Raw genomic sequence first — 26805 nt, 5'->3', positions numbered from 1 at the left:
TGAAGGGAAATTAACAACTTTAACCGCATCCGCCATCCAAGGATAGGAAGAGTGTTAGATCCCCCCCTCCCCACCTTAGATCCCATATCAAGGGAATAGTGGGTAGAGGATGAGGGGTTACCCTCAGGTAATCAGGCAAACTGATTACTCCTCTGCAGAGGAGACAACTGGACTTGAACCTTTTTTTTCAGCCTCGCAATCTTAGAGATTGCTGGTACAAATCTCTTACGGAGATGGTTCGTGCCTTTTTCAAGCTACCTCTAGTAGAGTCAGCTGATAGATCTGTTTCTTCTTAGGTTCTTTAAAACCTTCACTGCCTTTTCTTCATGTGTTTGCTGTGCATGTACAGATCCACGCAGAAATTCAACAGATCCATTCTAGATCTAAAAGAATCTGGTTCCTAAAGATCTGCTCCTTTCTATGGAGTCGATCAAGTCAGTAGTAGGAAAACTTCTGGCGTCTATCAGCATCAGGGATGCATATCTGCATGTCTATATATTTCCCGCTCACCAAAGGGTTACTGTGGTAGAACAACAGCATTTCAGCTTGTAGTCTTGCCCTTCGGGCCAGCTACAGCACCTTGAGTGTTCACAAAAGTTCTAGCCGGGTTAAGGGCACAAGGCATAAACAGTCTTGGCATGCCTAGATGGTCTATTGCTAAGTAGGTGTTTGGAGTAAGGTGTACGCATTACAACCAGTTACCTGGAAAAGTCTGGGTTGCATTCTCAACCTAGAGAAGCCTCCCTTAGAACCGCTAAAAGAGCTGGAGTATTTGGTTCTGATCATAGATACAGCCCAGAAAAAGGTGTTCTTGCCCAGGCAAAAAACAACTCCATAAGAAGAGTTGGTGCGGAGGGTCAGGTCAAAAGGAGATCCCTCTATTCGCCTCTGCATGAGGTTGTTGGGAAAGATGGTGGCTTCATTCGAAGCAGTTCCCTATGCCCAGTTCCATTTGAGACTGTTGCAAAACAGTATTCTATCTGCTTGGAACAAAATTGATCCAAGCTTTGGACTTGCCAATGCAGGTGTCCCAAAGCCTCAATTGGTAGTTACTAAAGAATCTGCTAAAAGCTAATTCCTTCAGACCAGTTATCTGGAAGGTGGTAAAGAAAACAACTGTCCCAAGGACCAAAAGAGCCTTGCCCATCGACATCCTAGAGATTTGGGCAGTGCGTCTGGCTCTGAAAGGCTGGACTTCCAGGTTAAGGGATTATCCTGTCAGAATCCAAACGGTCAATGCCACGGCTGTGGCCTATATCAATCACCAAGGGGGCACCAAGAGTCTCTTAGCGCAGAGAGAGGTGAACCATATTCTAACTTGGGCAGGAAGAAATATTCTGTGCCTATCAGCAGTCTTCATTCCGGGAATAGAGAACTGGCAATGAACTAGGAAGAAGTTCTGGAAAGCAGCACTCCAAAAAATTGCCTTTTATTAAAAAATCAGAATCAAAAATACATGCCACAGCAGAACGGACAGAAGATCTGACGCATTTCACACTATAAACAGTGTTTAATCATGGCTATGATTAAGCACTGTTTATAGTGTGAAATGCGTCAGTTCTTCTGTCCGTTCTGCTGTGGCATGTATTTTTGATCCTGATTTTTTAATAAAAGGCAATTTTTTGGAGTGCGGCTGTCCAGAACTTCTTCCTATTTCATTGCTATATGCATTGCCAGTACCTGTGGCTTCTAAACTGGAGGAGAGGTTTTACTTTCGGCTGACCTACCTGGAGTGGTGATTCCCTTCCCAATAGAGAACTGGCAGGCAAACTACTTAAGTCGCCAACAGTTATTCCCAGGGTAATGGTTTTTCACCCCAACATATTTTCAGGCTGTTTGTCAAAAATGAGGGACTCTGGACTTAGATCTTCTAGCGTCCAGTTTAACATAAAGTTAGTCAACTTTGTGTACACAACAAAGGATCCATTCGCATGCAGAACAGATGCATTGGTGATACCGTGGGATCAGCTTTCACTGATCTATGCTTTTCCCCCTATTCAATTGCTGCCTCGACTTCTTTGCAGGATCAAGCTGGAAAGAAAAGCGGTAATTCTGGCAGCACCAGCATGGCCCAGAAGGTCATGGTATGCAGAAATCGTAAAGATGGCAGTGGAGGATCCATGGTCCCTTCCACTAAGGCCAGACCTGTTCTCACAGGGGCCGACATTCCATCCTATTTTACGAATGTTAAATTTAACGGCCTGGCTAGTGAAAACCACATTCTGAACAATCGTGGGCTTTCTGGATTGGTTATCTCTACTTTGATTAATGCAATGGAACCAGCTTCCGGAACTATACATTATAGAGTCTTGAAGGCTTATGTTTCCTGGTGCGAATCCAAGGGTTAGCACCCTCGGAGATATATCATAGGCAGAATTCTTGCCTTTCTACAATTAGAGATGAAGTTGGCCTTGAGTATTATTAAAGGCCAAGTCCCAGCCTTATCGATTTTATTTCAAAAACCGCATTCTTAGTCCGGGGTTTTATGCAAGGGGTGATGCAGATTAATCCGCCAGTTAAAACACCTTTAAACCCTTGGGACTTGAGTTTAGTTTTGTCAGTGTTACAAAAACAGCCATTTCAACCGATACAGCATTATTCCCTTAGTCCTTCTGACAAGGAAGCTGGTATTTTTGGTTGCTATATCCTCAGCAAGGAGGGTTTCAGAATTGGCTGCTCTTTCTTTCTAAAGAGCCATATTTGATTATTCATTAGGACATAGTGGTGTTACGCCCTCGTCCAGGCTTTTTGCCAAAAGTGGTTTCAGGTTTTCGCCTGAACCAAAATATTGTCCTGCCATCGTTTTTTCAAAAACCATGTTCCAGGGAAGAAAAGACACTACATTGTCGTGATGTGGTGAGAGCAGTGAAAATCTATTTAAAGGCAACTGCTCAGATTCTTAAGACTGATGTCTTCTTTATTCTGCCAGAGGGTCCTAAGAGGACAGGCAGTGTCGAAATCCACTATTGCTAAGTGAATTCGGCAAGTTATAATTCAAACTTATGATTTAAGGGGTAAGATTCCCCCTTTTCAAGTTAAGGCGCACTCTACCAGGGCGGTTAGTGTTTCTTGGGCAGTGCGTCATCAGGCCTCCATGGCTCAGATCTGTAAGGCCATAACTTGGTCTTTAGTGCATACATTACAAAGATTTTAGCAGGTGGATGTAAGGTGGTACGGGGATATCGCCTTTGGGCGCAGTGTACTGCAGGCAGCAGTATATGTCCTCAAGTCTGCGGGTACCGTGCGGGTGGTTTCTCCCTCCCCTCAAGTAGCATTGCTATGGGACGTCCTATTAAGTAATTACTTAAGGCTCTGTTTCCCATGATGTACGATAAAGAAAATAGGATTTTTATTACAGCTTACCTGTAAAATTCTTTTCTTGGAGTGCATCATGGGACATAGAGGTCCCGCCTCTCTTTTATGGGGTTTAAGTATATTGCTTTTCTACAAAAACTGATGTGCTCCTGGAAGGAGGAGGGGTTATATAGGAGAGTGAACTTCCTTGATTGGGTATACCAGTGTCAACACCTGAAGGTGGCTATAACCCATTAAGTTTCGAGATGCACTGTATTCGTCTGTTTTCTCCCATTTCTCTTAGGATTGCAGCAATTTATAGGCCTCCAGGACCGGTATCGCGCTTCATTGATGACTTTGCTGCCTGGCTACCCCACTTTCTCTCCTCTGAAATACCCACCATTATTCTTGGTGACTTTAACATTCCTGTCAATGTCAACAGCCCAACTACAGCTAAACTTCTCAACTTAACCTCATCTTTTGACCTAACCCAATGGACACATACTTCCACTCACTCCAATGGTAATACCCTTGACCTTGTATTCTCCCATCTCTGCAACCCTGGCAACCTCACCAACACCCCCTTTCCTCTATCTGATCACAACCTCATTACTTTCACTGTATCCTTGCCTCCAACCACCCATCCCTCCAAGCAGCAAACAATTACTTGTAGAAACCTTCGCCACTTTAACCCTTCTCTTCTCTATTCTGCTACTGACAACCTATATGACATAATCTCTACCCTGTCCTGTCCTGACCTGGCCACTTCTGTCTACAACAGTTCACTCTCATCATCACTAGATGCACTTGCTCCCCTAACCACACGCAGAATTAGGCCCCGACCGTTACAACCCTGGCAAACTGACAACACTAGAAATCTCAAGAGACATTGCCGTGCTCTTGAACGACTGTGGCGTAAAACCAAATGCCTGCAAGATTTCACCCTATATAAATCTGCCCTTCTAAAATACAATTCATGCCTCCATGCTGCCAAACAAGCCTACTTTGTCTCTCTTATTAATTCCTTGTCATCCAGTCCCCGTCGGCTCTTCTCAACCTTTAACTCTCTGCTTCGTCCACCACCCCCTCTACCCACTAACTCACTCACTGCCCAAGAGATTGCCAATCACTTCAAAGACAAGATCAATGCAATTCGTGAGGACATCTCCACTGTGCGTACATCTTCCCCACCCATCATACCTTGCCCAGCAGCACATTCAACCCTCTCCTCTTTTGAATTGGCTACTACGGAAGAGGTTACAAAAATTTTCTCGAATGCCCACCTAACCAATTGTCCCTTGGATCCTGTTCCCTCACAACTACTACGGTCACCCTCTTCTTCTATCCTATGCTCCCTCACCCACATCTTCAACCTCTCCCTTTCTAGTGGCATTTTCCCCTCCCCTCTAAAACATGCACAGATCACTCCCATTCTTAAAAAGCCCTCACTGGACCCTACTGACCTGAACAATTTAAGACCCATCTCATTACTCCCATTCACCGCTAAACTTCTAGAACGCTTAGTCTACAACCGTCTTAGCTCCTACCTCAATGAAAATAACCTTCTTGACCCCTTACAGTCTGGCTTTCGCTCGCAGCACTCCACGGAAACTACCTTACTAAAACTCACTAACGATTTACTAACTGCTAAAACCAACAGCCAGTACTCCATACTCCTACTACTTGACCTCTCTGCGGCCTTTGATACTGTTGACCACCCGCTCCTTCTCAATAAACTACATTCCCTTGGCCTCCGAGATTCTGCTCTATCCTGGTTCTCTGGCTATTTATCACAGCGCTCCTTCAGTGTCACCTACAACTCTGTCTCCTCCTCGCCATTGCCATTTTCTGTGGGGGTCCCCCAAGGCTCGGTTCTTGGACCCCTTCTCTTCTCTATCTACACCTCCTCCCTTGGTCACCTAATAACTGCCCACGGCTTCCAATACCACTTATATGCTGATGACACCCAAATCTATCTGTCTACTCCTCACCTCACTCCTTCAGTCTCCTCTCGCATTACTAACTTACTAACTGACATATCAACATGGATGTCGCACCACTTCCTTAAACTAAATCTCTCTAAAACTGAGCTATTAATATTCCCCCCCGCCCGTGCCCCCCTCCATGACTTTTCCATCAAAATCAACAATGCAACCATCAGTCCCTCCCCTCACGCCAGGGTACTAGGTGTAATCCTTGACTCCGACTTGTCATTTCAGCCTCAAATCCAATCATTGTCAAGTTTGTAGAATTCACCTCCGTAACATCTCTAAAATTCGCCCTTTTTTAGCAAATGAAACCACCAAGCTCCTCATTCACTCCCTTGTTATCTCTCGCCTTGACTATTGCAACTCCCTTCTCATTGGCCTACCGCTCCATAGGCTATCCCCTCTTCAGTCTATCATGAATGCTGCTGCCAGACTTATCCACCTTACCAACCGCTCAGTGTCTGCCAACCCTCTACTTCAATCCCTACACTGGCTCCCAATCACCCAGCGAATTAAATTCAAAATTCTAACCACAACATACAAAGCCATTCACAACTCTGCCCCAAGCTACATCACTAATCTTGTCTCCAAATATCACCCAAATCGTCCTCTCCGCTCTTCTCAAGACCTCCTGCTTTCAAGCTCTCTCATCTCCTCCTCCCATGCTCGTCTCCAGGATTTCTCCAGAGCCTCTCCCATCCTCTGGAACTCGCTACCTCCATCTATCCGGCTAGCCCCTACTCTTGCTACCTTCAGGCAATCCCTGAAAACTCATCTCTTCAGGAAAGCCTATCACGTCTCCAACTAATCTCCTACCACTTCCACCAGCTCATTCCCCACAGTTACAACCTTTTGTACCACCTGCCCCACCCTATTAGATTGTAAGCTCTTCTGAGCAGAGCCCTCTTAATCCTATTGTATTGTATTGTATTATATTATAACTGTATTGTCTCCCTTTTATATTGTAAAGCGCTGCGTAAACTGTTGGCGCTATATAAATCCTGAATAATAATAATAATAATTACTAAAGGCTCTGTGTCCCATGATGTACTCTAAGAAAGGGATTTTACAGGTAAGCTGTAATAAAAATCCTATTTTGTGTGACCCACTGTAGGGGGTTATTGGGATCGGGTTAACTTGGGATGGGAATGTAGAGGAAGTATTTTGGACTTAGACCAGTTTACCTTGAGGCCAGAGACTACTGTAAACCTTCCCAGAAGTGACAGCGCAGCCTGCAAAGGTCCGCTGTCACTAAGAGAACTAGGTCATCTGCATATAGGGCCATGGTTTCCGTTAGCGTACCTACAGAAATCCCATGTATTTGAGAAGAGGAGCATAGGGCAATCTCAAGGGGTTCCATTACTAAGGCGAATAACCCTGGGGAAAGGGGACACCCCTGTCTAGTGTTCCTGGACACTGGAAAGGCGCACAACACCCCACCATTGAGACAGAGGGCCGCTACCGGATGATCGCACAGGGGTGATATCCACTTGAGAAACGTGGGGCCGAACCCCATACGTTTAAAATCTGAGTCATGTACCCCCAGTCAATGGAGTCAAATTTTCCTGGTCAAAAAACACCAGAGCCACCCCAGATGATCTCTCTGTGTCTAATTGAGTATGAGTGTATACCCTCTGGAGATTAATGTCTGTAGCCTTTTTAGGCATAAACCCGGTCTGATCCGGCAAGATTAGGTGATCTAAAACGGTCATCAACCTATTGGCAATCATTTTGGTTAGGATCTTGAGATCTATATTAAGCAGAGCTATGGGCCTGTATGAAGAACAGAGAAGAGGGTCCTTGTTGGGTTTAGGCAGTAATACTACATGGGCCTCGTAGAAGGAAGTTGGTAACGTCCCAAATTCAAAACAGTCCTCACAGTTTTAATAGTCTGGGAGATAAAAGATTTAAATATTGCTTGTACCATTCTGCGGGGATCCCGTCTGGGCCCGGCGACTTACCATTAGGAAAAGAAGCAATAGCGGTTGCCAGTTCCTTGTCAGTGAAAGGTGCATCCAGCCTGGTCGCCACCTCATTTGGCAGTACGGGAATTGAAAGGGAACCCAGCAGATCCTCAAGAACCTGATGGTCATAGGGTGGGATAGCAGAGTATAGTTCTGAGTAGTAGGAGACATACTTGCATGATACCCTCTCTATCTCTCACAACTGTGCCCCCCCAATGAAGGAATGCAAGGGATCACAGTATGCGCCCGAGCTTCTGCTGTCAGGCAAACCCGCAGTTTCCCGTTTTTGTCAACCTTCTCGAACAATTCCTTAGCTCTGGTTTTTGATGTACACTGGGTGAGATTTTGGAAATGAACCAGTATTGCCTTCCTAGCCATCTGCAACTGGGGGAAGGTGCACCAGCGTGGGTCTGGGTGCATTATATTTCAATAGAGCCTGGAGCCTCTCAGAAATAGAATTTTTTTCTCACTCTGGCAACTTTAATGGCCAACACATACATTCCCCTAGTGGAGGCCTTAAAGGCATCCCACACTACAGGCCATTCCGCTGTGCCCTCATTATGTTCCCAATACTCCTGCAGGAGCAGTGTGACTGAGGACTCTACCGAAGACTCTGTCACCCAACCTGGACGCAACCTCCAGATTCCAGCATGTCTATGCATGGTAAGGCTCAATGTGACCTGTAAGGGAGCACGAACGGAGATCCCCCCCCCTCCCCCCCCTGGCCAGGTAGCAGGCCTCCGTAACCTGGGGCAACAGAGCTGGGTTGGCAAAGGCCAAATCGATATGGGAGGAGGAGGCACCAACGTGTGAAAGGTAGGTGTAACTTTTCTCCCCAGGGTGTTTCCACCGCCATACCTCCTCCAACCAGTCTGCCAACTGACCAAATTAACCTGTCCAACAGTCTGCGTTAAAAACAGGGGTTTAGTTAGCATGCATTTGCAAACGCATGCATAAGCATTGACATTGTATATTGTACTAAGCAAACATAAGGCCCATCAGTGTAATCCCTCTGGGCAAGACACAAAAAAAAGAAAAATTGCAAAAGAGACGAAAGAATAAAAATGAAAAAAATCCAGAAGTGCATAAAAACGAACAGTAGAAAAACCCAACTCCAGAGAAACTTTAGTCCCAAAAACGTAAAAAACATCAGCGGAGTGTTCCAAGAGTTCATCCGCTCATAAAAGGGGTTAGAGGAGACGAGTAAGTAATTCAAAGTGTCCAGAAACAGTACCTTGGACTCCTGCAGTAGACGGATGAATGATTCTGGATTCCTCAGCACAGTTCACCATTTGGGGAAAACCGCTGTAACAGTAGAACAAATTTTCAATGGAGAACTGCAGCAAAAAGCAATAACTCCCAGAATTGCCGTAGCAAAAGGTACGTAGACAGGTACCCAGGGACCACAGGCACAAGGTTGGCAGCACGGGTAGCCCAACCTTATCTTCATGCAATGGAATCCAACCAATCTACTGCATTTGCAGGGGATTCAAAAAATTTTGCAAAACCATTGTGAACTTTCAGGCGACTAGGATACAGCATATTATATACCAGGCCTTTCTCTCTCAGGTATCTGCGGACATCATTGGGGAACGCCGCTTCTTTTGCAGGTCTTGGAGAAATCGGGGTATAGATGTAGCACAGCATTTTCATACTTTAGCTCAGGGTGTTTATGAGCCTCAGCCAAGATTAGATCTCTATCCCTGAAATTAAGCAGCCGAACCAGAAAAGCACGTGGCCACGCACCAGCAGGCCTCCGACCTGTGGGAACCCTGTGTGCATGCTCCACAATGTATACTGGGGATAGGTGTTGCAGGCCCAGGAGCCGTTTGAAAAAGGATTCGGCAAACACTACAGGGTCAGGGCCCTCCTCACCCTCCGGGAGACCGACCACCCGGACATTATTGCGTCTGAGGCGGTTCGCAGCATCTTCCGAGCCGGGCATAAGGATCTTTATTTGCTGCTGGAGTTCCGCAACAGTATGTATACTGGATGCAGAGGCATCTTCTGTTACTGAGAGGCGTTGTTCTGCTTCAGTAAGGCGGCCCCTGAATTTATCCATGTCCTGCCTAATCAGGCCACATTCGATGGTTAGGGTATCAATCTTCAGGACTTCAGGACAGAGGACTTTGGGTTGGTTGGTTGATAAGGCTTGACATTATTACTGACTGAAAACTGTAAAAAAAATACATCTGCATCCAGGACGATATCTGCAATATGAAATAGCTTTCTTTTTATTACTTTAGGATCTGGCAATAACAAAAATACTACAAGTCATAGCAGTGATGTTTTGAGGCTTTAAGTATTATGTATTGCTGGATTTTAAAATAAGTGAATAAAAAAAAAAATTTTAGGGTTCATTTAGACAGATTATCTGGTATAAATAGACTGATACCTCTGGACACCGCAGCTGCACTCTTTGCTATGGGAGCCTACAAACTCTTGTCCCTGGCCGCAAACCTCCTGTGTCCAGATTTGGTCAGAGTCCCTAATTGTATGTAACCACTCATAAGAGCGGTTACATGTGTACAATAGTCTAATCGCCAATTGACTCGTATAGAGTACAAATCTAACCACAGCTGTTCTCAAAGTGTGTATGGTGCTAAAGTTTCTACGCAAGAAAGAATTCCTGATTCTTGCTGCCGAAGATCCTAATTACCTGTGAATGGAGACTTATACTGAAGAAGAGGTCCCGGGTGCTGATGTTTGTTGCTGAGACTCAACCTCCGTTTTCCAAAAGCAGTGTTTATTTTGGGCCAAGACTTGTTTTAAAGTATGAACTCTGTACAGTAAAAAATTGAGCACAGTAAACTTGCTTGCAAAAAAAAAATTCCCTAATGATTAAAGAAGAACTGCAGTCTGCTCACATAATTTGTAATAAAAACATCTTTGCCATTCTGAAACATCCCTCCAACCACTTTGCATATTATTTTATACATACTGTGATTCTGTGCTTGCCAAATATGCTGCAGAAATCTCCCTGCACAAAGTCTGGCTGCAACCATTTTAAATGTGGGCAACTGAAGCTGCTGCCTGTTCCACTTCCTGGATTTACACAGACACACACCTCCAGCTCTGCAGCTCTCATTGGCCCCTTATGACTCATCCCCCCCTCCCCCCCCCCCTCCCTGGCAAACTCTCACGATGGTGAGAGAGAGAGCTGTGAATGATGTCATAAGCCTAGCCTAATTACCAGACAAGAAACAGGAAGTGGGCTGTATAAGGTATTTACTGGCAGAAAAAAATATTTTTTTCATCATGCGAGCCCCATAGCATTATTATACCAGCTGAACAGCATAACGTCATTATTTTGTTGTTCATAAAAGGGAAAACCATGCATTTTAAAGCACATTTGTAGAGTGTATGGATAAGACCGATATGAAAGCATTTATTTATATATATATATACACATTCCAGTTAATTGGAGCAATCAAGGGGGTAATCCTGGGAATGTGAAGAGACCACCTTCCGCAGAAAAAATACACTAAGGTAAGGGGGGTTACTACCTCTCAGGTGCACCGTACAGGGCTCAGTCAGTCGGCTCCAGCTTGGTGGCTCTGGTTTTATAATATAGTCTCCTCTCCACAGTCCACACATATCTAACTTCTCCCATGACCCCCATCCTGGCGGCACTCCCACTCTTGACTTCTTTCCAGACTCTCCCCTCAGAGACTGCAGACATGATATAAGACAAGAAATGGCCAGAGGTTGCGGACATGGTACAAGAGATGTTTAGAGGCTGCGGGCGTGGTACAGGAGATCAATGCGGCCTCATCGGTGCCCATCAAATGCGGCCTCATTGGTGCCCATCAAATGCGGCCTTATCAGTCCGAATCAATGCAACCTCACTGTGCCCATCAATGCAGCCTCACTGGGCCGGGTCTTAAATGTTCAGCGGCACTGTAACAAAGTTCCGCCTCCTAGACCGACTCCTGTGATAGATGGAACACAATTTCCTGGTATTGGATTAGTGTTCCGTCTATCACAGGAGCTGATCTAGGAGGCGGAACTTTGTTACAGTGCCGCTGAACATTTCAGACACGACACAATGGGAGAACACTGTGTGTGACATAAACAGGAGGAGGGAATGTAGAGGAGGACTTTCCCGATATCCTTCATTTGTGGATCTACTCATCACTTTGACAAGCAGCTTTCACTCCAGATTGTCTCCTAAAGCAGCCTCTAGCTCGCGGGTGGAAGCTATAAGGCAATCACCACCGAAAAGGAGTCCCTCCACCCTAAAGCGGCCTCTATCTCGCGGGTGGAGGCTCCTAGGCAATTACCACGAAAAGGAGTCCCTTCACCCTAAAGCAACCTCTAGCTCGCAGGTGGAGGCTCCTAGGCAATTACCACTGAAAAGGAGTCCCTTCACCCTGATGCGGCCTCAAGATCGCGGGTGGAGACTCCCGGACAATTACCACCGAAAAGGTGTCCCTCCGCCCTGACGCAGCCTCTAGCGCACGGGTGGAGGCTCCATCTAACGAAAAAGGAGAGTGATTGGCCGGCTATTAGGGGATGGAGGAGGCCGGATTTTTTTTTCATGACACTAAATATAAAATATTTAAAATAATCCATACAGATCGACTACTCCATGTCTCTGTAATTTATTTTTAATGAAATAATTTCCTTGTCACATCCTCTGTTAACTTCTAAGCCATTACCTGACCATTACCAGCGAAAAGGAGTCCATACACCCTAAAGCGGCCTCTAGCTCGCGGGTGGAGGTTACCAGGCAATTACCACCAAAAAGGAGTCTCTCCACCCTAAAGCAGCCTCTAGCTCACAGGTGGAGGCTCTTAGGCAATTAAAACCGAAAAGGAGTCCCTTCACCCTGACGCTGCCTCTAGATCGCGGGTGGAGGCTCCCGGACAATTACCACCGAAAAGGAGTCCCTCCGCCCTGATGCAGCCTCTAGCACACGGGTGGAGGCTCCATCTAACAAAAAAGGAGAGTGATTGGCCGGCTATTAGGGGATGGAGGAGGCCGGATTTTTTTTTTCATGACACTAAATATAAAATATTTTAAATAATCCATACACATCCACTACTCCATGTCTCTGTAATTTATTTTTAATGAAATAATTTCCTTTTCACATCCTCTGTTAACTTCTAAGCCATTACCTGACCATTACCACCGAAAAGGAGTCCCTCCACTCTAAAGCGGCCTCTAGCTCGTGGGTGGAGGCTCCCTGGCAATTACCACTGAAAAGGAGTCCCTCCACCCCAAAGCGACCTCTAGCTCGCGGGTGGAGGCTCCTAGGCAATTAAAACCAAAAAGGAGTCCCTTCATCCTTACGCAGCCTCTAGCTCGTGGGTGGAGGCTCCCAGGCCATTACCACCAAATTTGTTTTTCTGCTTCCTTGTACTGCAACATCCTCCATGAGCTCCCACACCTCTCATTTTCCCTTTCACTTCTGTTTGTTTGGAACAAGCAGTGCACATTCATTGCAGTTATGTACACTGCTCTATGTACACTGCCCATAGCCTACAGCCCACAGCAGGAAGTCGAATTAAAAAAAAATATGGAGATTTGGAGTCTGAAACCAGTAAAAATCACTTTTTTGGGGTTAAGAACACATACCTGAATTGGATATTTTTTTTAAACCAGAGTTTAGCATCACTTTACCATCTAACAAAAAAAGAGAGTGATTGGCCGGCTATTAGGGGATGGAGGAGGCCATTTTTTTTTTCAAGACACTAAATATATATTTTAAACAATCCATACACTCCATAACCGATCCACTACTCCATGTCACTGTAATTTATTTTTAATGAAATCATTTCCTTGTCACATCCTCTGTTAACTCCTGAACCTCTCCCTTTCCCTTCACTTCTGTTTGCTTGAAAAAAATAAAAAATAAAATTATATTAATTATATTATAAACATAGATATATAGATATATATATAGAGAGAGAGAGAGAGAGAGAGAGACACACACACATTCTAGTTAATGTCCTTGTAAAGTATTTTTCATGAAATTGTCTCTGTACATTTTTGCCTCCTTCTGTCATCCCCCATTAACTCCCACATCTATACTGCAGCCCAAAGCCAATTTCAGGAAGTTAGATTAGAAAAAAAATTAAGTAGATGGGGATTTAGAGAAGTCTGAAATCAGTAAAAAGTACTTCTTTGGGTTAAGAACACATACCTGAAATGGATATATTTTTTTAAACCAGAGTTTAGAGTCACTTCTTACCATCTAACAAAAAAGGAGAGTGATTGGCCAGCTATTAGGGGATGGAGGAGGCCGGATTTTTAGTTTTTTGTTTTTTTATACAATATATATATTATAATATATTTTATTCAGTAGAAATTCATACACATCCACTAGTTAATGGTCCTACTACATCCCTCCTTTTTCCCTCATGTCAGTTTTAAAACGAGCAGTGCATGTTATTTGCAGTCATGTTCACTGCTCTATGTACACTGCAAAGCCCATAGCCCAAAGTTCATAGCCCTAGCCCCTTTTCAGGAAGTTGGATCATAAAAAAAATAATAAATGGACCAGAATTTAGTGTCACTTCTTTACCAACTTACACAAAAGCAGCGTGATTGGACGGCTATAAGGGGAGAAGGAAGCCCATAGCCCAAAGCCCATAGCCTATAGGCCCAAGCATAAAGTCTAAAGCCCATAGCCTAAAGTCCAAACCTCCTAGTCGAAAGCCCATATCCCAGAGCATAAGGTCTAAAGCCCATAACCTAAAGTCCAAACTTCCTAGTCGAAAGCCCATATCCCAGAGCATAAGGTCTAAAGCCCATAGTCTAAAGTCCAAAGCTCATAACCCAAAGCTCATAGCCCACAGCAGGAAGTCGGATCAAAAAAAATTAAATATGGAGATTTGGAGAAGTCTGAGATCAGTAAAAATCACTTTTTTGGGTTAAGAACACATACTTGAATTGGATATTTTTAAAAAAAGTTTAGTGTCATTTTTTTAACAAAGACAGAACATGATTGGCCGGCTATTAGAGGAGGAGGCCGGATTTTTTTTTATGACACTAAATAATATATATTTTTTTAAATCCATACACATCCATTACCTAATGTTTCTGTAATATATTTTAATTAAGTAATTGCTTATTGTGTTATCTGCCTTCTTGCAACATCCTCCATGAGCTCCCACACCTCTCCGTTTCTCCCTCCCTTCTGTTTGTTTGGAACAAGCAGTGCAAGTTAGTTGCAGTCATTTACATTGCTCTATGTACACTGCAAATCTCATAGGCCACTGTCCATCCCAGGAGTGAGAAACAGAGAGAGAGAGAGGCTATGCTCTTGCGTACAGTGGGGACCATGGAGAATGAACGTAGCCACCCTCCAACAGGAAGTCACATCACAGGGTAAAAAAAAGGAACTTGGAGATTAAGAGGGTGAGAGCAACAGAAGGGACTTTTTTTGAGTTAAAGTGATTGTAAAGGATCACCTTGTAAGACAACCCATTCAGTTTAACCACTTCAGCCCTGGAAGGTTTACCCCCTCTTGATGACCTCATGATCAGGCCATTTTTTGCGATTCGGCACTGCAGTCCTTTAACTGACAAATTGCACGGTTGTGCCACGCTGTACCCAAATAAAATTATACTATTTTTTCCCCACAAATAGCTTTCTATATTTTTTACTTTCTGCTATAAAGCATACTCAATAAAAAAAATGTAAAAAATCTTATTTCTTCATGAATTTAGGCCAATATGTATTCTGCTACATATTTTTGGTAAAAAAAAAATCCCAATAAGCGTATATTGATTGGTATGCGCAAAAGTTCTAGTGTCTACAAATATAGGCTATTTTTATGGAATTGTTATTTATTTTTATATTTTTACTAGTAATGGCGGCGATCATCGATTTTTAGTAGGACTGCGACATTGCAGTGGACCAATCGAACACCTGACACTTTTTGGGGACCAGTGACACTAATACAGTGATCAGTGCTAAAAAAATATGCACTGACACTGTACTAATGACACTGGCAGAGAAGGGGTTAACATCAGGGGCAATCAAAAGTGTGCTTCTAGGGAGTGCTTTCTAACTGTGGGGAGAATGCTGTGACTGGAGGAACACAGAGATCTGTGTTTCTGCTTAGCAGAAACACAAGATCTCCATCTTCCTCTGTCACAGAATGGCGGTCTAGGCAGACCGCCGTTCTGCCTCTTCAGAGAATGATCGGCGGGTCCTGCGCACGCCTCAGACCCTGTGCATGAAATCACGTACCTGTACGTGCTCTCGCGCAGGAGGGCCGCCCTGCTACAGTATATCTGCGTGGGGCAGTCCTTAAGTGGTTAAAATAGAAATGAAAGGCAAAACATATTTGTATAGGTATAAAGCTTGGGGGCGAAGGAATTTATAATGTTTTTTTTATCAGAGCTGAGGGGAGGAGAAGCAGCATTACACTGAGCTTCCCAGTGAATGGCTGTGCAGCAGGGGTGTCAGGACAAGTTTGATCATTGGAGGACAGCACACCGAGTTCCCATCATAGCTAGAGAACTGACCATGCTGCTCCTGCTTAGTGTGGTCAGTTATTTAATAGGAAAGCAGAGGAACTGGCAGGAACACCAGGGATTTCACACAAAGGAGGCAATACAAAGAGAACAGGAGACTTTCTCATACAAGTACATGGTACAGCAGGCACATATCAGGAATATGAAGAGTTGAGGTAACAAACGCTTTAACAACACATACCTGAACAGAACATGTGTGAACCGGCACAGAGCTTCTTCACACTGTGTGAGTGTCAGTTTACTGCACAACAACACACATGCATGGTGTGAACAGGCCACATAGAATACAATTTCCTATTTCCTATGGGTCCTGCTGTACTATACATGTGTGGAGGTGTGCAGCAAAATGCAGCTCAATGGACTTGATGTGAATAATCCCTTCTTTAGTATTACAGCACTGGACGGTGCTCATGGGATACCCCTTCAGTATAATGGAAGGACAGCTCACTGCCACTGCTGGAAGAATGAGGATACGCAACTTTCTTAAGTGCGGAAACAGGAAAATGTGTGGAAATAACACAGCTTTGTGATTTTTATTATAAGCTCTTGTATGTATTTTCATTTCAGGAAATAAAATATATATCTTTATAGCTCTTGTCAGTGGATTCATTTGTTCTATTACGAAAATAAAACTATTTAAAGTAATACTAAAGTCTCCATTTTTTTTTCATTTAAAAATCACAAATATGTTATACTTACCTGCTCTGTGGAATGGTTTTGCACACAGCAGCCCCCATCCTCCTCTTCTCTGGTCCCCCACAGGCTCTCCTGGCCCCTCCTTCCTGCTGAGTGCCCCCACAGCAAACAACCTTCTATGGGGTCACCCGAGCTGCTGCTCTGTGTGTCCATTCAGACACGGAGCCGCTTTTCAGCCCCGCACCATCTTCTCATTGGCTCACTGACTTTGATTGTCCGCAGTGGGAGCCAATGGCGTCATGCTGCTGTCTCAGCCAATGAGAAGCCGAGACTCCCCTGCAACATCGCTGGATCGAGATGGGCTCAGGTTAGTATTAGGGGGGGCTGCTGCACACAGAAGGATTTTTATCTTAATGCATTAAAATAAAAAAGAACCCTCTGACTTTTCAACCACTTTAAGCCTGATTTGTTTATATACAATGGTCAGCAGTGATAGATTCCTCCATCTGCACTGCTAGCAAGGTGAGATTTATAGAACACGTAAAGTGATTGTAAACCTCAGATATGAAATATGAATAAAGCATATCTGTCTATAGTATGTACTTGTCTCAGTTAATCAACATAATCATTCAACATTATTTTTTATCCTCATGCTGCTAGCCTTAGTAAATAGATAGAAAAGTATACCATATTTACTTGTTTTAAACTTTTTTTTTTTACCATTTCTTCAGTTACTTCCTGGTTTCTTGCCTAGGCAAATGATGTCAGAGTCTTCAGGAGGGGAGGAGGGTGTCAGGTCCCACACTTACCAGACAGATGAGTCCGCTTGGGCAGAGGGTAGGCTCCCTTACGTATCCGATTCGGGGCCCCTGGTAGAGTAGACAGGAGGCCCACGAGTGCGGAATGGTATGAGGGCCTGAAGCTAGGGTCCTGGAGCAAGATGGTCTGACAAGCAACCAGTAGAGCTTCAGGGCTGGATGGAGCAGATGCTGAGCAGGAGCTAATCAGGCTGGTCACACACAGGCAGAGGTCGGCAACGGGCTGGCAGCAACGGTACAAGGGAGAAGGCAGAAACAAGGTTAGACAAGTCGGGGTCGGGTTCAGGCAGCAATCAAGGGAGGTCCAAAGGCAAGCCGGGTCACAACGGGTAAACACTACGGAGATACAGGAACACAAGATGATCACGGAACAAGACACGGAGCTGTTTGATCAGGCAGCACCGAACAGGGACAGAGGCAGACCTAAATAAGCTGATTGGCGCCAAAACGCCGCGCACGTGCGTACGCTGATTCGCCAAAGCGCCGCGCGCCCCCGCACACGCCCGAGCGCGTTCCCGATGCCGGCGTGCACGCCAACGCCACTGGGCACGCCTGCGGTAACGCCCATAGGCGAACGCGCGTTAGCGCGTACGCACGTCCGCCCGGACGCCGCCCTGCACGCCATGGCCAGTCAGACCAGACACGCCAGCGCCCCCCGGAACACGCGCCCCAGCACGCACGGAGACACGGGCACCAACGCGCCCCGGCGCGCACCGGCGCCCAACCAGGTAACCTCTCTGACAGTGCCCCCTCCTCAAGGGCAGACTCCGGATGCCCAGCTGGGCCATCTTTGCGGCATGAGAAGTTTTAAAGGACTGAAGAAGTTCTCTGGCATGCAGGTTACTTTCTGGCTCCCATGAATTGTCTTCGGGTCCATAGCCCCTCCATTTTACCAGATATTGAATCTGATTGCGTCTTCTTCTGCAATCTAAAATTGCCTCCACCTCAAACTCCTCCTCGCCGTTAACCAAGATAGGTTTGGGTGGCCCAATACTACGGCCAGAAAAAGAGTTGGGGGTAACCGGCTTCAAGAGGGACACGTGGAAGACTGGGTGTATCCTCAGGGAGTTAGGAAGGTCAAGTTCGTATGCCACATTGTTGATTTTCCTTTTGATCAAGAACGGACCCAGGTATTTGGGGCCCAGTTTTCTGGACGGGCAGGCCAACCTGAGGTTAGCGGTAGACAACCAGACAGAATTGCCGGGTTCCAGGACAAGTTCTCCCCGTCTTTTCCTGTCAAAGATTTTCTTGTAGTCTTCCTGAGCCTTGGTCATGGTTTCCTGCAGCAATTTGTTGTTGTTTGAAAAAAAATCCAAAGTTTCGGATACCGCAGGAACAGGGCACTCAGGAAATGGTCCAGGCAAGAAGGATGGGTGGAAACCATAATTGGCATAAAACGGAGACTGATTAGTAGCTGAGTGTAGTGAGTTATTGTAGGCGAACTCTGCGATGGGAAGCAGAGAAGCCCAGTCATCCTGGGAGAATGCAGAAAAACAGCGGATGTATTGCTCCAGGGTTTGATTCGTCCTCTCGGTTTGTCCATTTGACTGAGGGTGGTAGGCCGAGGAAAAGGACAATTCGATTTCAAGGGCGCCACAAAGGGCCTTCCAGAATCTGGAGGTAAATTGGACGCCTCTGTCTGAGACTATATTGGTCGGAACCCCATGCAGTCTGACGATCTCCTTAATAAAGATGGAAGCGGTCTCCATGGCCGAAGGGGTGCCCTTCATGGGGAGAAAATGGGCCATTTTCGACAGTCTGTCCACCACAACAAAAATGGACGAAAAGCCTTCTGATGGGGGGAGTTCAACGATAAAGTCCATTGAAATCATGGCCCATGGTCTCTCTGGGACTGGTAATGGTCTCAACAGACCCCATGCTCTTGTCCGGCTAGTCTGGTTTCTAGCACACGTGTTACAAGACTCCACATATTCCTTGCAGTCCTTAGTAAGGTGAGGCCACCAAAAGGTGCGTTGGACAAGGTCAGTTGTCTTCCGTGTGCCAAAGTGACCAGCAAGTTTGTGATCATGGCACAAGTTTAACACCGTACTCTTAGCTCCTCAGGGACCACAATTTTATTCTTGAACCAGAACAGCCCATCTTTGGCACAAGCTTCAGCAGGTGGAGACATTCCCATAGAGGCTCGTCTGATTTGGGAGATTAGATCTTCCTGTAGGATTAGGAAATTTTCAGAGGGCAAGATGGTGTCTGGAGACAGGGTCTTCTCAGAATCAAAAAACATTCGGGAAAGGGCGTCGGATTTTACATTCTTGGATCCGGGTCTATAGGTGATATGGAAAATAAATCGGGAAAAAAAAAGTGCCCATCTGGCCTGCCGTGGTTTCAATCTCTTGGCCGTTCTTAGATATTCTAAGTTTTTGTGGTCTGTGTAGACCAAAATGGGGTGCGCTGCACCTTCCAGGAGATAACGCCATTCCTCCAGGGCTGCTTTAATGGCTAGAAGTTCCCGATCTCCCACGTCGTAATTTTTCTCAGAACAGGAGAGTTTACGTGAGAAGAATCCCACAGGGTACAGGAGTGCTTTGGCGCCTTGTCTCTGTGAGAGCACAGCTCCAACTGCAACTTCGGAAGCATCCACTTCCAGAACGAAGGGCAAGGCAGGGTTGGGATGCTTGAGAATAGTGGCTGACGTGAACAGCGCTTTGAGTTTTTCAAAGGCCTCTTGTGCCTTAGGGGTCCAGCAGAACGGGCTTCCTTGTTTAATAAGTTCTGTAATGGGAGTTATGATCGAAGAGAATCCCTTAATAAATTTCCTATAGAAATTGGCAAAGCCAATAAAACGCTGTACTCCCTTCTTGTCTATAGGTGCAGGCCAGTCCAGGATAGCGGATACTTTTTGTGGATCCATTTTAATGCCGTCAGGGGAAATGATCAGGCCTAGGAACTGGATAGATTGGAGCTCAAACTCGCATTTTTCAAGTTTGGCGTAAAGCCCATGTTGTCTAAGCCGGGTGAGTACGTTTCGTACGTGTTGGCGGTGTTCCATCAGAGAAGCAGAGAAAACCAGGATATCGTCCAGGTAAACGATGACATATAAGTCAAGGAGGTCATGAAAGATATCGTTGACAAAATGCTGGAATGTAGCCGGTGCGTTGCACAGACCAAAGGGCATGACGAGGTACTCGTAATGTCCGAATCGAGTCCGAAAGGCCGTCTTCCATTCGTCCCCCTCTCTTATGCGTATCAAATTATAGGCTCCACGGAGGTCTAGCTTAGTGAAGATGGTAGCAGATCCTAATCTCTGAAATAATTCGGGAACCAAAGGTAGTGGATATCTGTTCTTTATAGTGATCTTATTAAGCTCCCGGTAATCAATACAGGGACGTAAAGAGTGATCTTTTTTTTTACACGAAAAAGATGCCTGCCCCAGCTGGTGATGTGGAAGGACGGATGAACCCTTTCTTCAGGTTTTCATCTATATAGGTTTTCAAGGTGCCCAGCTCCTGCTCAGTTAGAGGGAAAATCCTCCCGAAAGGGACTTCAGTACCCGGTAAAAGTTCTATTGGGCAATCATAGGGTCTATGTACTGGAAGGGTTTCTGCCCCCTTTTTACTGAACACATCCAGGAAATCCCGGTAAGGTTCGGGAAGATCTTGGTTGGACTTAGTTTCTGAGTCCATGCACAGGCTTTGGGAGGAAGTTAAAGGAGTCCCTCGTAAGCAATGTTGTTTGCAATATTCAGAAGAGAACTGGATCTTGCCCGTAGACCAGTTGATACTAGGATTGTGGGCCTGTAGCCAAGGTATTCCTAGGATAATTGGGAAGAGGGGAGAGGAGATGACATCTAGGCGTAAAAGTTCCTGATGTTCCGGGCCAATTGTGGCCAATAGGGGAACCGTTTCTTGGGTAACAGGTCCGGAGCGGAGGGTGGAGCCGTCCGCTAAGAAAACTGCCAGTCCCTGGGCTTTAGTTTGAGTAGGGATGTGATGGTTTTCGACGAAGGTCCGGTCAATGAATCCACTACATGCTCCCGAATCAATGATGACCGGTACTGGGATGCTCCTTCCAGGTAACTGTAATACAATGGAAAATGTTAGGTGGTTACCGACACTGGGTAAGACAGGTGCACACAACGAGGAGGACGGCAGGCACTTACGTCTTTTATTGGGGCATGCTTTTGCAAAGTGTCCAGGCTCCCCACAGTACAGGCACACATTGAGTGTGCGTCTGCGTGTCTTTTCCTCTGGGGTCAGAGAGGGACGGAGCAGTCCCAACTGCATGGGCTCAGGGGCTTCCTGGGCTGGAGTAGACGAGACGAGCGGAGCTTGGTTCGGGGCACTAGGGACCCTGGGCAACATCCAGGTGAGGCGTGGGTGGCCAGCAGATTTTCTCTCTCTCTCTGAGGCGGCGGTCAATCTGGATTGACAAGTTGATTAATTCTTCAAGTGTCTGAGGTACCCTCACCCGTGCTAATTTATCCTTTAGGGGATCCGACAGCCCCAGCCGATATTGGTGACGCAAGGCTGCGTCATTCCACTCCGTATCGGAGCTCCAACGCCTAAATTCCACAGCATAATCTTCGGCCGCTCTGCGGCCTTGTTGAAGGGAATGCAAGGCGATTTCTGCCGTGGCTGTTAGCTGAGGGTCCTCATACAGCTGAGACATGGCTAAGAAAAAGTCACTCAGAGAATCTAGAGATTGGGCCTTTTGCTCCAGCAGATGGTGGGCCCAGGTCTGCGGCTCGCCGGTTAACAAGGATATGAGGAACCCCACTTTGGTAGCCTCCAAGGAGAACGTACGGGGTTGTAATGCAAAGTATAGTTCACATGCGTTACGGAACGCCCGGAACTTGCTACGATCTCCGGAAAACTTTTCGGGTGTAGGCACCCGGGGCTCTGGTGGAAGCATAACTACAGAAGGTGCTGAGGCAGGATTAGCAGATACTGTTCCCGGAGGAGGGGCCGAGAGGGCCTGGACCTGTCCTTCCAGTCTGGTATAGCCCTCCTGTAGGCTTTTGACAGCTTGGGTAAGACCCGCTAGATGTCTGCACAGTTCATCCATGGGGGAGGCCCCCTGCCCGGACTCAGTCATGGCTGCCTGATACTGTCAGGTCCCACACTTACCAGACAGATGAGTCCGCTTGGGCAGAGGGTAGGCTCCCTTACGTATCTGATTCGGGGCCCCTGGTAGAGTAGACAGGAGGCCCACGAGTGCGGAATGGTATGAGGGCCTGAAGCTAGGGTCCTGGAGCAAGATGATCTGGCAAGCAACCGGTAGAGCTTCAGGGCTGGATGGAGCAGATGCTGAGCAGGAGCTAATCAGGCTGGTCACACACAGGCAGAGGTCGGCAACGGGCTGGCAGCAACGGTACAAGGGAGAAGGCAGAAACAAGGTCCGACAAGTCGGGGTCGGGTTCAGGCAGCAATCAAGGGAGGTCCAAAGGCAAGCCGGGTCACAACGGGTAAACACTACGGAGATACAGGAACACAAGATGATCACGGAACAAGACACGGAGCTGTTTGATCAGGCAGCACCGAACAGGGACAGAGGCAGACTTAAATAAGCTGATTGGCGCCAAAACGCCACGCACGTGCGTACGCTGATTCGCCAAAGCGCCGCGCGCCCCCGCACACGCCCGAGCGCGTTCCTGATGCCGGCGTGCACGCCAACGCCACCGGGCACGCCTGCGGTAACGCCTATAGGCGAACGCACGCTAGCGCGAACGCGCGTACGCACATCCGCCCGGACGCCACCCTGCACGCCACGGCCGGTCAGACCAGACACGCCAGCGCCCCCCGGAACACGCGCCCCAGCACGCACGGAGACACGGGCACCAACGCGCCCCGGCGCGCACCGGCGCCCAACCAGGTAACCTCTCTGACAGAGGGTTTTTCTCAACTAAGAACACACTCCTGCATTAGGGTTGCCACCTTTTTCTTCAAGCCAAACCCGAACATTTTAGTGGCGTTCAGAGTACGGGGTTCAGGAATGCATTACGTTTAGAGTATGGGGTTCAGGAGTGTGTTACGTTCAGGAGTGCGTTAAGTACAGAGTGCGGGGTTCAGGAGTGCGTTAAATACAGAGTGCGGGGTTCAGGAGTGTGTTATGTACAGAGTACGGGGTTCAGGAGTGCGTTATGTACAGAGTACTGGGTTCAGGAGTGCGTTATGTACAGAGTACGGGGTTCAGGAGTGCGGTATGTACAGAGTACGGGGTTCAGGAGTGCAATATGAACAGAGTGCGGGGTTCAGGAGTGCGTTATGTACAGAGTGCGGGGTTCAGGAGTGCGTTATGTACAGAGTGCGGGGCTCAGGAGTGCGTTATGTACAGAGTGTGGGGCTCAGGAGTGCGTTATGTACAGAGTATGGGGATCAGGAGTGCATTATATACAGAGTGCGGGGTTCAGGAGTGCGTTATGTACAGAGAGCGGGGTTCAGGAGTGCGTTATTTACAGAGTACGGGGTTCAGGAGTGCGTTATGTACAGAGTACGGGGATCAGGAGTGCGTTATGTACAGAGTACGGGGTTCAGGAGTGCATTATGTACAGAGTGCGGTGTTCAGGAGTGCGTTATGTACAGAGTGCGGGGTTCAGGAGTGCGTTATGTACAGAGTGCGGGGTTCAGGAGTGCGTTATGTACAGAGTGCGGGGTTCAGGAGTGTGTTATGTACAGAGTATGGGGTTTAGGAGTGCGTTATGTACAGAGTACGGGGTTCAGGAGTGCGTTATGTACAGAGTGCGGGGTTCAGGAGTGTGTTATGTACAGAGTATGGGGTTTAGGAGTGCATTATGTACAGAGTGCGGGGTTCAGGAGTGTGTTATGTACAGAGTATGGGGTTTAGGAGTGCGTTATGTACAGAGTACGGGGATCAGGAGAGTGTTATGTACAGAGTGCAGGGTTCAGGAGTGCATTATGTACAGAGTGCGGGGTTCAGGAGTGCGTTATGTACAGACTGTGGGGCTCAGGAGTGCGTTATGTACAGAGTACGGGGATCAGGAGTGCGTTATGTACAGAGTGCGGGGCTCAGGAGTGCGTTATGTACAGAGTGCGGGGCTCAGGAGTGCGTTATGTACAGAGTGCGGTGATCAGGAGTGCGTTATGTACAGAGTGCGGGGATCAGGAGTGCGTTATGTACAGAGTATGGGGATCAGGAGTGCGTTATGTACAGAGTACGGGGATCAGGAGTGCATTATGTACAGAGTATGGGGTTCAGGAGTGCGTTATGTACAGGGAGCGTGTGTGGCTCACTGTACAAAGGCGGACAGGCAGGTAAGCAACTTTAATGCAGAAGAGACAAAGCATGTAACTTCTGCATTACAATTATTGCCTTTTCGCCTACACTATATTGCCAAAAGTATTGGGACACCTGCCTTTAAACGCACATGAACTTTAATGGCGTCTTAGTCCGTAGGGTTCAATATTGAGTTGGCCCACCCTTTGCAGCTATAACAGCTTCAACTCTTCTGGGAAGGCTGTCCACAAGGTTTAGGAGTGTGTCTATGGGAATGTTTGATCATTCTTCCAGAAGCGCATTTGTGAGGTCAGTCACTGATGTTCCGCGGGAAATGTGAGCTCCTTAGGTTCACACTTGACTTCCCGCGGAGCACACAGGAGAGGGGAGGGGGGAGAAGGGGGAGCCGTGAGATCAGCTGTGTGTCCTCTCTCATCCCCTGCCAGAGAGGACGGACGGGCAAGTAGAATGTTAATGCCGCCGGTGTCTCTGTGCTATTGTTCTATGACACACGATCTCCGCTCAGAGCCGTGCTGTCCTGAGAAGGCAGACGCACAGATGGAAATTAATAGCAGGCACTGATGAGCACTAATAGAAGGCACTAATGAGCACTGATGAGCATTGATGAGTACTAATAGAAGGCACTGATGAGCACTGATAGAAGGCACTGATGAGCACTAATAGAAGGCACTGATGAGCACTGATAGAAGGCACTGATGAGCACTGATGAGTACTAATAGAAGGCACTGATGAGCACTAATAGAAGGCACTGATGAGCACTGATGAGTACTAATGGAAGGCACTGATGAGCACTGAAAGAAGGCACTGATGAGCACTGATGAGAACTAATAGAAGGCACTGATGAGCACTGATAGAAGGCACTGATGAGCACTGACAGAAGGCACTGATGAGCACTAATAGCAGGCACTGATGAGCACTGATACAAGGCACTGATAGGCACTGATGAGCACAGATAGAAGGCACCGATGAGCACTAATAGAAGGCACTGATAGAAGGCACTGATGAGCACTGATAGATGGCACTGATGAGCACTGATAGATGGCACTGATGAGCACTGATAGAAGGCACTGATGGGCACTGATAGACGGCACTGAAGAGCACTGATAGAAGGCACTGATAAGCACTGATAGATGGCACTGATGAGCACTGATAGAAGGCACTGATGGGCACTGATAGAAGGCACTGATGAGCACTAATAGAAGGCACTAATGAGCACTGATAGAAGGCACTGATGAGCACTGATAGAAGGCACCGATGGGCACTGATGAGCACTGATAGAAGGCACTGATGAGCACTGATAGACGCACTGATGAGCACTGATGGACACTGATAAAAGGCACTGATAGGAGGCATTTATGGGCTCTGATAGGAGGCACTGATAGGAGGCACTGATGAGCACTGATAGAAGGCACTGATGAGCACTGATAGAAGGCACTGATGAGCACTAATAGAAGGCACTGATGAGCAATGATAGAAGGCACTGATGATCACTGATAGAAGGCACTGATGGGCGCTGATAGAAGGTCTGATGAGCACTGATAGACGGCACTGATAGAAGGCACTGATGAGCATTGATAGAAGGCACTGATAGAAGGCACTGATAGATGGCACTGATGAGCACTGATAGAAGGCATTGATGAGCACTGATAGAAGGCACTGATGGGCACTGATGAGCACTGATGAGCACTGATAGAATGCACTGATGAGCACTAATAGAAGGCACTGATGAGCACTGATAGAAGGCACTGATGAGCACTGATAGACGGCACTGATGAGCACTGATAGAAGGCACCGATGGGCACTGATGAGCTCTGATAGAAGGCACTGATGAGCACTGATAGACGGCACTGATGAGCACTGATAGAAGGCACTGATGGACACTGATAAAAGGCACTGATAGGAGGCATTTATGGGCACTGATAGGAGGCACTGATGGGCACTGATAGGAGGCACTGATGAGCACTGATAGGAGGCACTGATGAGCACTGATAGGCAGCACTGACAGGAGGCACTAATAGGTGGCATTGATGGGCACTGATAGGTGGTACTGATGGGCACTGAGGAACACTGATAGGCAGAACTCAGGCAGTATTGATGGGCTTTGATGGGCAGAATTGAAGAGTACTGATAGGTGGCACTGATGGATGCTGTTAGGCGGTATTAATGAGCACTGATAGGTGGTGCTGATAGGCAGAATTGATGGGCACTAATAGGCGGCATTAATGAGCACTGATAGGTAACACTTGTAGGTGGAAGTGATGGGCACTGATAGGCGGCATTGATGAGCACTGATAGGCAGCACTGATGGGCACTGATGATTGGGGCACTGATTATCAGTGTAAACAATTTACTGTCATTCTTGACAGTTAACGGCAGTCCTTTCCTAACACAGACACAGCGTGTG

Source organism: Aquarana catesbeiana, linkage group LG02 (genome assembly GCF_042186555.1).
Source record: "Aquarana catesbeiana isolate 2022-GZ linkage group LG02, ASM4218655v1, whole genome shotgun sequence".
Lineage (NCBI taxonomy): Eukaryota > Metazoa > Chordata > Amphibia > Anura > Ranidae > Aquarana > Aquarana catesbeiana.
Note: the sequence above shows the minus strand (reverse complement) of the source record.